General features: G+C 31.4%; 1 pseudogene; it reads right to left on the bottom strand.

Annotated features, from left to right (window-relative positions):
- Positions 1-804: 804 nt before the first annotated feature.
- LOC110270602 (WAT1-related protein At5g07050-like) lies at positions 805-2,917 on the bottom strand (annotated as a pseudogene).
- Between the last annotated feature and the right edge of the window lie 6,486 nt (positions 2,918-9,403).

The raw sequence follows: 9,403 nt of genomic DNA, 5'->3' as shown, positions 1-9,403 counted from the left end.
TTGTCTTTTAAAAGACAGCTTTTTAAAAGCTGCAGCACGTGCGTTTGGTAAAATCAAATTAAAAATGACTTTTAATAAGTACAAGCACCACAATTATATTTGGTAAAACAGCTTTTAAAAGTTGAAAAAATTATAATAAATATGTTTATAACAAAAAATAATTTCTTTTTTTAAATTCTTTAAAATTTTATATAATATTTTAAAATAAAATAATGTTAAAATAAAAAATTCATAATAAACATAAATATAATAAATAAATTCTTTTATTTTTTAACCTTAAAATTTTATATAAGTATCATAAAATTTGTATGTAATCCAATGTTAGTACTGGGTACGTCCATTACCCACCTATATATATTGGTTCACCTTTAAAGATCACAAAAAATAGGACACATATCTCAAATAAACTACTCTTATGATTATATATCTATATTTACATATGTATATACATGTTGTTATTATAATTTTGACTAATGTTCATGCAAAAAAAATTTTATGATTGGTTTTCATAAATGAGGTCAACCTCTTTCCGTTTCAAAGAATAGAAAAAAACAAACAAACATAATAGATCTACTGACAAAATATAAAAATTTAGGTTCAAAAATAAAAAATATAATAGTGTTGAAATTTGTAAAGATTAGGTTCAAAAATAAAAAATATACAAAGATTGTGTTAGAATTTGTGAAGGTTAGGATGAGAAGTTAGAAATATATGAGAATTTCAATAGCAATATAATAGTGGGAAATATGTGCGAGAAAATGAAAAAAATTTGGTAAACATAAGCCAGCTTTGAAAAGCTCCTTCCTAGGTGCTTTCAAAAGCACTCCTAACTTTTAAAAGCTGCAAACACAAGCACTTGAGCTTTTTAATTTACCAAACACAAAAAAACGTACTTGTGTACAAGCACCTCTTGAAAAAGCTTTACCAAACCCAACCTAAGACTAATACGTTTAATATTATGGATTGAGGTGAAAACCTGCATGATATACCATGAAACACAGCCTATAACTGCAAGAAGAGAACCCTTGAGCCAGTTCTCATGTGTTGCAGCAGCACTCTTTCCTGGAATATGAATTAGGGGACGCCACAAATTTCTCATGGTAGGTCCTTTGTATAGTGTCATTGTCATTGCACCGCCTAAGGACAACATTGTTCCTATAACTTTGGCTATTCCCCGGGGATTTGGAAATTAAGGTAGCGTCTGTTTTGAGGTACTGAGACAGAGATAGAGAGACTGAGATTCAGTATCGTGTTTGTTAGTTCAGAGACTGATACTAAAATTTCTGTCTCTATCTCTAAAATTTCAGTATTTCAGTATTTCCAAAAAGTAGGGACATAGGAGACTAAAATTTTTAGAGATGAAGACTGAAACTTTAATAACATTTTATACCTAAAATACTTTCATTTCAATTAATTAATTCTAATTTTACTCTTTGTGCAAATTAAATTAGATTTCATTCTTGTTTCAATTCCTGTCTCCCATTTTACACCAAACAGAATACTGAAATTTATTTCAATCACTGTCTCTTAGTCTCTGTCTCTCAGTCTCAAGTCATTGTAATGTAACAAATAAAAAAATAAAATACTGTTTTAGTGACCAAATGCTAAATTAGTCAACGTATGACCAAATAAAACGTTATATTTTTATTCTAAATATTTTATTTTATCTTATTTTTGTTTTTTACTCGGTTAATCATATATGAGTACAATAATATGAATATATACAATTTTATAAATTATTAATTTAAATTATATTTATTTAAATTTTAAATTACAAATTTTATAATTTAAAATTCTAATTATTTAAATAAAATTAAATTAATTAAAAAATAAAAATATACTAATACAATTAAAATCGTATTAAAATATAAACAAGTTTGTTGAGTCCATAAACAAATTTTAGCTACAATTTCTCAATTTAAATTAGTCAATTTGTTTTTAAAATAAAATACGATGAAAAATCTAACATCATAGCTATATCAATTGGTTTTTTAATTAAATCATTTGTATAAAACAAACTGATTTTTTTTAAATCAAATGGTAACACATGTCATCCATCCAAAGACAACCCATATGATTACCATAATTACAATTTTTGTCATCACTTAAAAAAATTTTGATTTTAGCCAAAGAACTAAAATATAATAGAACAAGACATTTGAAATAAAAAATAAAATAAAATATTTCAAATATTAAAAACGAGATTAAAACGCACCAAATATTTAGGTCTTATTGTAAAAGAGAAGATACAAGGATGAAGCTCAAAACTAATTGGCAAACCTTAGTACTACGGCAATGATGAAGGTAAGGGAAGCTATGACGTTGACAATGGAAGCAACAAAGGTTGGAGAAGTGTACTGCAGGCTTGCAAAGTTCATATTGATTGGTACACTAATCCTAAAATTTTGTAAATTCAAAATGATATATTTAGACATAATAATAAGTTCAATGTATAAGCATGCATTTTGTTAATTTCTACTTACCCAACCAAGGAAAGCACAAAAATTTCCATGAACCGAGCATTGGTCTCTCATTTCTGTTTGAATAACACAAAGTTTATATGTTATTTTCAGATTTAATTTATGATAGATTCTCTCCTATAATTAATCATATCACAGGCTTCATTGAATCTTGAAACAGATTGAATTCAATAATGTAAAATATATCAATGATTTGAACAAGCATAGCATCAATACATGTATATATAGTACCTCTCTAGAAAGAATGCAAATGGGAACATGACAACTCCAGCGACGATATGGCGGTAGGTTACATACAAGAAAGGACTCATCCCATGGTTGAAGGAAGCTTCAGTGATGAAATACAAGAATGCATAGCCAACTTGGACTAACACCATTAGAAAGTGTGGCTTGAACTCTCTGAACACAAGAACAATAGAAGATTTCTTTTGTTCCATTATAAAATGAAACTATTACTATATGATCTCTTGATTCTTGATAGACTATAGTTTTGATAGAACTTGGTGGAGGAGGATTATTGAATTTGAATGTGAATATGTGATTCTTAATGCATGTTGTTTGGAAATCCTGTTCTTGAGTAACCTGAGAGTAGTAGGACATGTAAAAAGAGAGCCCAAACCCCTAACTATTCTCTCTCGCGTAGAGGAAACAGGTAAAGTCATTTGAGGGCCGCCGCTGCCGCCTCTGCCTGGGCTGCGGTGGCCCTCCTCCCCCCTTCTTCTACTACTCCTCTTCTCTCTCTTTCCTTTCTCTTCCTCCCCCCTTCTTCTACTACTCCTCTTCTCTCTCTTTCCTTTCTCTTACTCCCAAACCCTCTATATCTCTCTTTCCAGTGTCACACACTCACCCTCACCAGCCACTTTCTCTCTCTTTTCGCCGATCATAACCCTTTCACTACCATTCTCTCTCTATCACCTACCTTCCCTTCTTTTCTTAGCACCCCTTCTGTCTTGTTGTTACTTCTGTTTGTTCTTTTGTTGTTTCTGTCTCTGGAGATCCAGATTTGAGATCCAGATCTAAATTAAATAACCCCTTTGCGGTATTTTTCTCCCCGTTTGTGGTGTATTAGTCCCTCTATGGGTGTGTTAGTGTTGTTTTTGCAGGTTTAGGATGAAGATACAACGAAGGCCTTTCATTTATAGAAATATTTACAGTTTCAGAAAGCATTTGGATCGATTCTGAAAAGAAGAGAAGATAGGTTTCTATGGTGCAGCACCTACTGTGAAAATTTAGAAACAAAAGAGATTGTTTTGAGTCTCTGTTTCCTTTGTATAAGATTCTTTGTAATCGAACTGTGCGCCTCCTCCCAGACAATAGTTTAACATAGAACTTATCCATTTTCTTGTTTAGTTTCAGATCTGATAGTTTTTCTGCGATATGTAAGTGTCATTTGGCTATTTTCTTAATTGAAAGTTTGCTTCTGTCAAAAAAAAAAAGAGTAGTAGGACATGTATAGGAGAACAGTACGATTAGATAACTGATCTTTTATTCGTCTTTTATTATAATAATTTAAAAAAATCAAAACAAATATATTTAGATAAATTTAGTGTCTTTTTAAAATTAATAAATACACATTTAAAATAAAACTGAAATTTAAAATTTAAAATTTAAAAATTAAAATTTTTGTTTTAGTTTTATTATTTTTAATTATTAATAAATTATCATTTAAATACACATTAAAAAATTAAATACAATAAAATTGAAGATTTTAATTTTAAAATTCAAAAAATAAATCTTAAGGGTTTTAATTATTAACCCACAAATCTAAAACTCCCTAAAAAAGATCATATTTTAAACTAATATGTTAGATATACTTTTATTGAATAAGATCTAAAAAACTTAGTTTAATTATTCGTTTTAATAATTTTAAAAATGTTAATAAAAAAATAAGAAATATTAGATGCATTTTTATCGAATAAGATATAAAAAAAATTAGTTTTATTTTTAATGTTTAAATAAATTAAATTTTAGATTTATGATTTTGGATGTATTTCAAACATATTTTGTATATAAGTCAATAATTTTATATGTGTAATAATTGAAAATAAATCAATTTTTATAAACATATATTTTAATAATTTTAAAAGCGTTAATGTTCAAATAAATAACATAAAATCTAACAAATAATAAAAAAATAAAAAATATTAGATGAGTTTTTATCGAATAAGATATAAAAAAATTAATTTTATATTTAACGTTTAAATTTAATTTTTTTATTTATGATTTTAGATGTGTTTCAGAAATATTTTGTGTATCACTTAATAATTTTAGATGTGTTACAATTGAAAACAAAAATGAATTTGTACGAACACACAATTTTAGCGTTAATGTTAGAAAAATAATAATTTAAAATTATTTTATTTAATTTAATATTTATAATTATCTTTGTACTAACTTTTATTATTACAGAGACTTAATTAAAATTAGTCACTATAATGAACGACTGTTCTGATACACTTGCAACTTTTAGGGATATCAACAGAAATTCTCTCTCTACTACGACCACGACTACGACCACTAAACTGATCCGCAACATCTCTATTTGTCGTCATATCTGCATAGAGCATACCAATTAAAAATGTGCTAAATATATTCACAACATCATTTAAAATGCTTAATCAAAATAAACTACGATACGTTAAACTTAATTAAAAAAAATACATTATTAGTTGAATCAAATATAACAAAAGAGGTAAGTGTACATTCTAACTTCACAAACATTTAGCAATATATATTACTACATATATAATTTTGTCAGTATGGAAATAAAAAAATCATTCATAAATCATTTAAGATGGTCTCATATTTAATTTTTTTAATTTATTGTCATTTTCACTCTTAAAATATAATATAATTAATTGCACTAACTATGCACATAAAATAAAGAAATACTAGAATGATAGAGAATTATTATTTAATTACAAAGATAAAATTAGTTTAACCAAAAATTGACCCGAATAAAAGTAAGTTTAACTAACTTTACAAATATTTAGCAATATGCTTATTTGAACACAATAATTTGAACTATGTGAAATATGTGCATTTAAGCTTGAGCATCACCAATTTACTAAATTCAATTCCAATTCAAAACCAACAGCACAACAACAAAAATATCACATCATTACAACATCAGAACTCACAAAAGTCTAATAACATAATCTAATTCTATCTTAACCACGTAAATTCACTAAACAAAAAAATTATTTCTAACTAAATCATGATACTAATTAACAACTAAAACTTAAATTAATCCTATATTTAACAAAAAACAAAAAAATAAATTTATTTACTGGAGAATGCAAACACATAGGTGGATAGGAGAATGTTGGTGGCGGTTGGCAGAATTGGATGGCGGTGAGAGGGAAGGGGCTGCTGGAGAAGATATAGCAGCGGGGCCGACATGCAGCGGGGCTGATAGAGCAGCATGGAGGGAGATGGTTAGAGAGAGAGTGGAAGAAAAAAGGGGAGAGAGAGACGGGTTAAGGAGGCGGCGGCGGGGCTGATGGAGCGGCGGGGAGGGAGAGGATTAGAGAGAGAGTGGGAGAAGAAAGAGTAGAGAGAGACAAATTCAAAATGAAGGAGGAGAGCGTTCACGCTTCGAATTTAGGGCAAAATTACCAATGAAAATCTGATGGTAAACTATTGCAAGTCACCAAAACGTAGCGTTTTCACTAAATGGGTTTATCGTCGGATTTAAATCCGATACTAACTTATGCGTCTATTTTTTTTTGTTTCCCTCCAATTATTACCGGTGAATTTACAATCAGAAATGAAAATCCGCCGGTAATTATTTAACCTGACGAATTCGACACCTTCACTTCCGGTAAATCCGCCGCTACTCTGCGACGCTAAATCCAACGATAAATTCGATGATACTCAGCGTTTTTCTTGTAGTGTACAGACTTGTATACAAAATAGAACAAGGACTAATTATGCTATATATATGTGATCAATACACTCTTGTAAAACAGTGACTGAGATTAATAACAAAGTGATTTTGTCCTTGAATGATTGAATATTCAGTATATAAGATTCTTTTTCTTTTCCCTTTCATCACATCACAAAATTTTTTATGGTATCTAGAGCTTTAGGTTTTTGATCCATAACTCTTCTATCTACTATTATTGCTAATTTGAAAATCCTCCTCGATCCCATCCCAAATAAATTCCATACAAGAATTTTGTGACTCGAGTTATTCACCATTAGAGGGCAAAAGCTCCAAGATCATATACTTCCAAATAAAACTCCTCAAGAATTTGCCACATCTGAAGCAAAGGCTGCTAATACAGTTACTCCTATCTACTCAAAATGAATGCTTCAAGATTACAATCTTAGCTCATGGCTCATTTACAGTGCACTGGGTCGTCCAAGTAATACCTCAGGTGAGTGAGGGTCGATCCCACGGAGATTGTTGGTTTGAACAAGCAATGGTTACCTTACAGATCTTAGTTAGGCAGATAGAAAATACAGTTGTCACAAGAAAATGCATAAAACAGATAAATAAATAAAACATTACTAGATAAGTGTGAAATCAATGGTATGAGAATGGTTGAGGCTTTGGATATGCTTCTTCCTTCTGGATCAACTTTTCTCACCATCTAGTCCAACTTCTGATTGATTCTTTCTATGGTAGGCTGTAAATGATTAACACCGAGTCAACGGTCATTAATCTCCTCTGCTTCAGATCAAACGTCGGGTCAGCGGTCATCCAATCTGAACGAGGGTGAAGCTCTAGCAGTCCATTCTCTTGGTGATCCTACTCAAAGCGCCACAGACAAGTTCGAATCTTCCAGATCAGAGAATGCTGCTCCTTTGGTTCTAGCCTATACCACAAAGGCCCTAATCGTCCCGCACCTCGACTGAACTGATGTCTCGAGAAGTCCCCAATGAAGTCATGAATTAGCCGTCTAAGAGATGTATAATCAAGCTTGTGGTTCAATACTATCCCATCAAGACTCGCAAGAACCCATGTGAATAGGGATGACGGTCAAGTTACACTCCCAATTCATTAGGATGAAGAACGAAGCTACATCTTAGAATGGAATCAAACATAGATTGAAATAGAATAGTGATATTATTAATTCATAAGAATTAGCAGAGCTCCTAACCTTAACCTAGGAGGTTAGTGACTCATATTGTATAAAGAAACAATGGAAAACGTGTAGAGTGAGCAAGACTTTTTTTAACAAGGGTGAACTCTTGTCTATATATACTAATATGCTAACTAAGAATTATAGAAATAAGATAAACTAGCCTTGTAGTGTAAAAATTCACTTTCCGGGCATACTTAGTGAGTGTTTGGGCTGAGCTTGAGTGAAGCCACGACCTAATGCTCCCTTTTGGGCGTCCAACGCCAGCTTTAGACTCCTGAATGGGCGTTGGATGCCAGGAATGGGGCTAGTGGCTAGCGTTGAACGCCAGTTTTGAGCCTTCCATGTTCTGCCGCAGTCGCCGTTCCCCGTCGAGCTGCCGTTGTTCGCCTGTGTCTGCTACCTCTCCTCTGATTTGCACAATTGTCTTTGTGAATTTTACCTATGTTGCCTTCTGCTTTGTATTTCTTCACATCTCCACTATCTGCAACTCCATTGTGCTATCACCGTTCACGAGTTCGACAACTTCTCCTATAGTCCTATCTCTGCTCTAGTTTGCACCATCGTGAGTCGTGAAATTCATGACTATTTGTCGCCGTCAATTCGTGCTGCTACTGCACCCTCACCACCGCTGCCTGCTGCACCCTTGTCTTCGATTTGCTACTGCTGGGACTTTGCCCTTTCTTTTCTTCTGTATCCTCTATTTTTTGTATGCTTTTTGCCCTTTCTTTGAGCCTTTGCTTCTTGATTTAGTTTTTTTGTCTTTTATATTTTATTGCTTCTAATTTTAGCCTATTGCTTATCGTTTATGTTAGATGGCCAGATAGTTCCTCCATTCATGGCTGATTAGTAATTAACTATTTTGATTAGAGTTAATTTGATTATTTGATATTATTCAATGTTCAATTAAAGATTTAGTATTACAGATTTAGAATTTTTAATTTTGTCTGTTGGTGCACGTGTATGCAAAATTCACACTATTTGGTACAACAACATCAATACCAGCAAGTGCACTGGGTCGTCCAAGTAATACCTGAGCGAGTGAAGAGCGAAATTCCTGCGCGGTCTAGAATTTTCACAAAATAAATCCTCGTTGCAAGTATAGTTTCTAAACCAACAAAAGTTCTTTCATACAAACGTTTGGTTGTCACAAGTAACAAACCCCTAAACAAATTGATAACCGAAGTATTCAAACCTCAGGTCGTCTTCTCAAGGAATTGCAGGGAGGTATGTTCTTATTATTGGTTATGAGTCTTGTAAATTGGGGAGTTTTGAAAGTAAGGAACAGGTAATTTAAATGACAAGAAAAATAAATAAATGATTATAAAATAAACTCTTGGCAAGGTATGAAAATTCGGAAGTCCTATCCTAGTTATCCTTATCGGTGGTGATGAGAATTGAGTTTGATCCCACTTAGTTAACCTTTACTAAAGTAAAGGAAAGTCAAGTGGACTAATTAGTGTGATCCTCAAGTCCTAGTCAATCCCTAAGAAAAGACTAGAGTTAGTAGAATTCAAGTCAATTAGCAAAGATAACAATTATCAACCACGATAAGTTTGATAACTCAAGAATCTCCAGTTAATCAATTAAAGTCAAGAATATAAAAAGCTAAATAAAAATCATAAATCTGAAATACCTCAATTGCATTAATAAATGAAAATCAATCTAAACATAAAGAGTTCATAAGCCAAATTGGTAACATAAGTCAGATACGAATAAAAGCATTAGAATAAATAAAAATATAAAAGAAATATTGAACCTGATAAAGAGTTGAAATCCTAAATCCTTTAAGAGGAATCCTAATCCTAAATCCTAAGAGAGAGGAGAGAACCT

The sequence above is a fragment of the Arachis ipaensis genome, chromosome B4 (assembly GCF_059453495.1).
Source record: "Arachis ipaensis isolate K30076 ecotype BB chromosome B4, ASM5945349v1, whole genome shotgun sequence".
NCBI lineage: Eukaryota > Viridiplantae > Streptophyta > Magnoliopsida > Fabales > Fabaceae > Arachis > Arachis ipaensis.
This window is presented reverse-complemented; position numbering and strand designations above follow the sequence as displayed.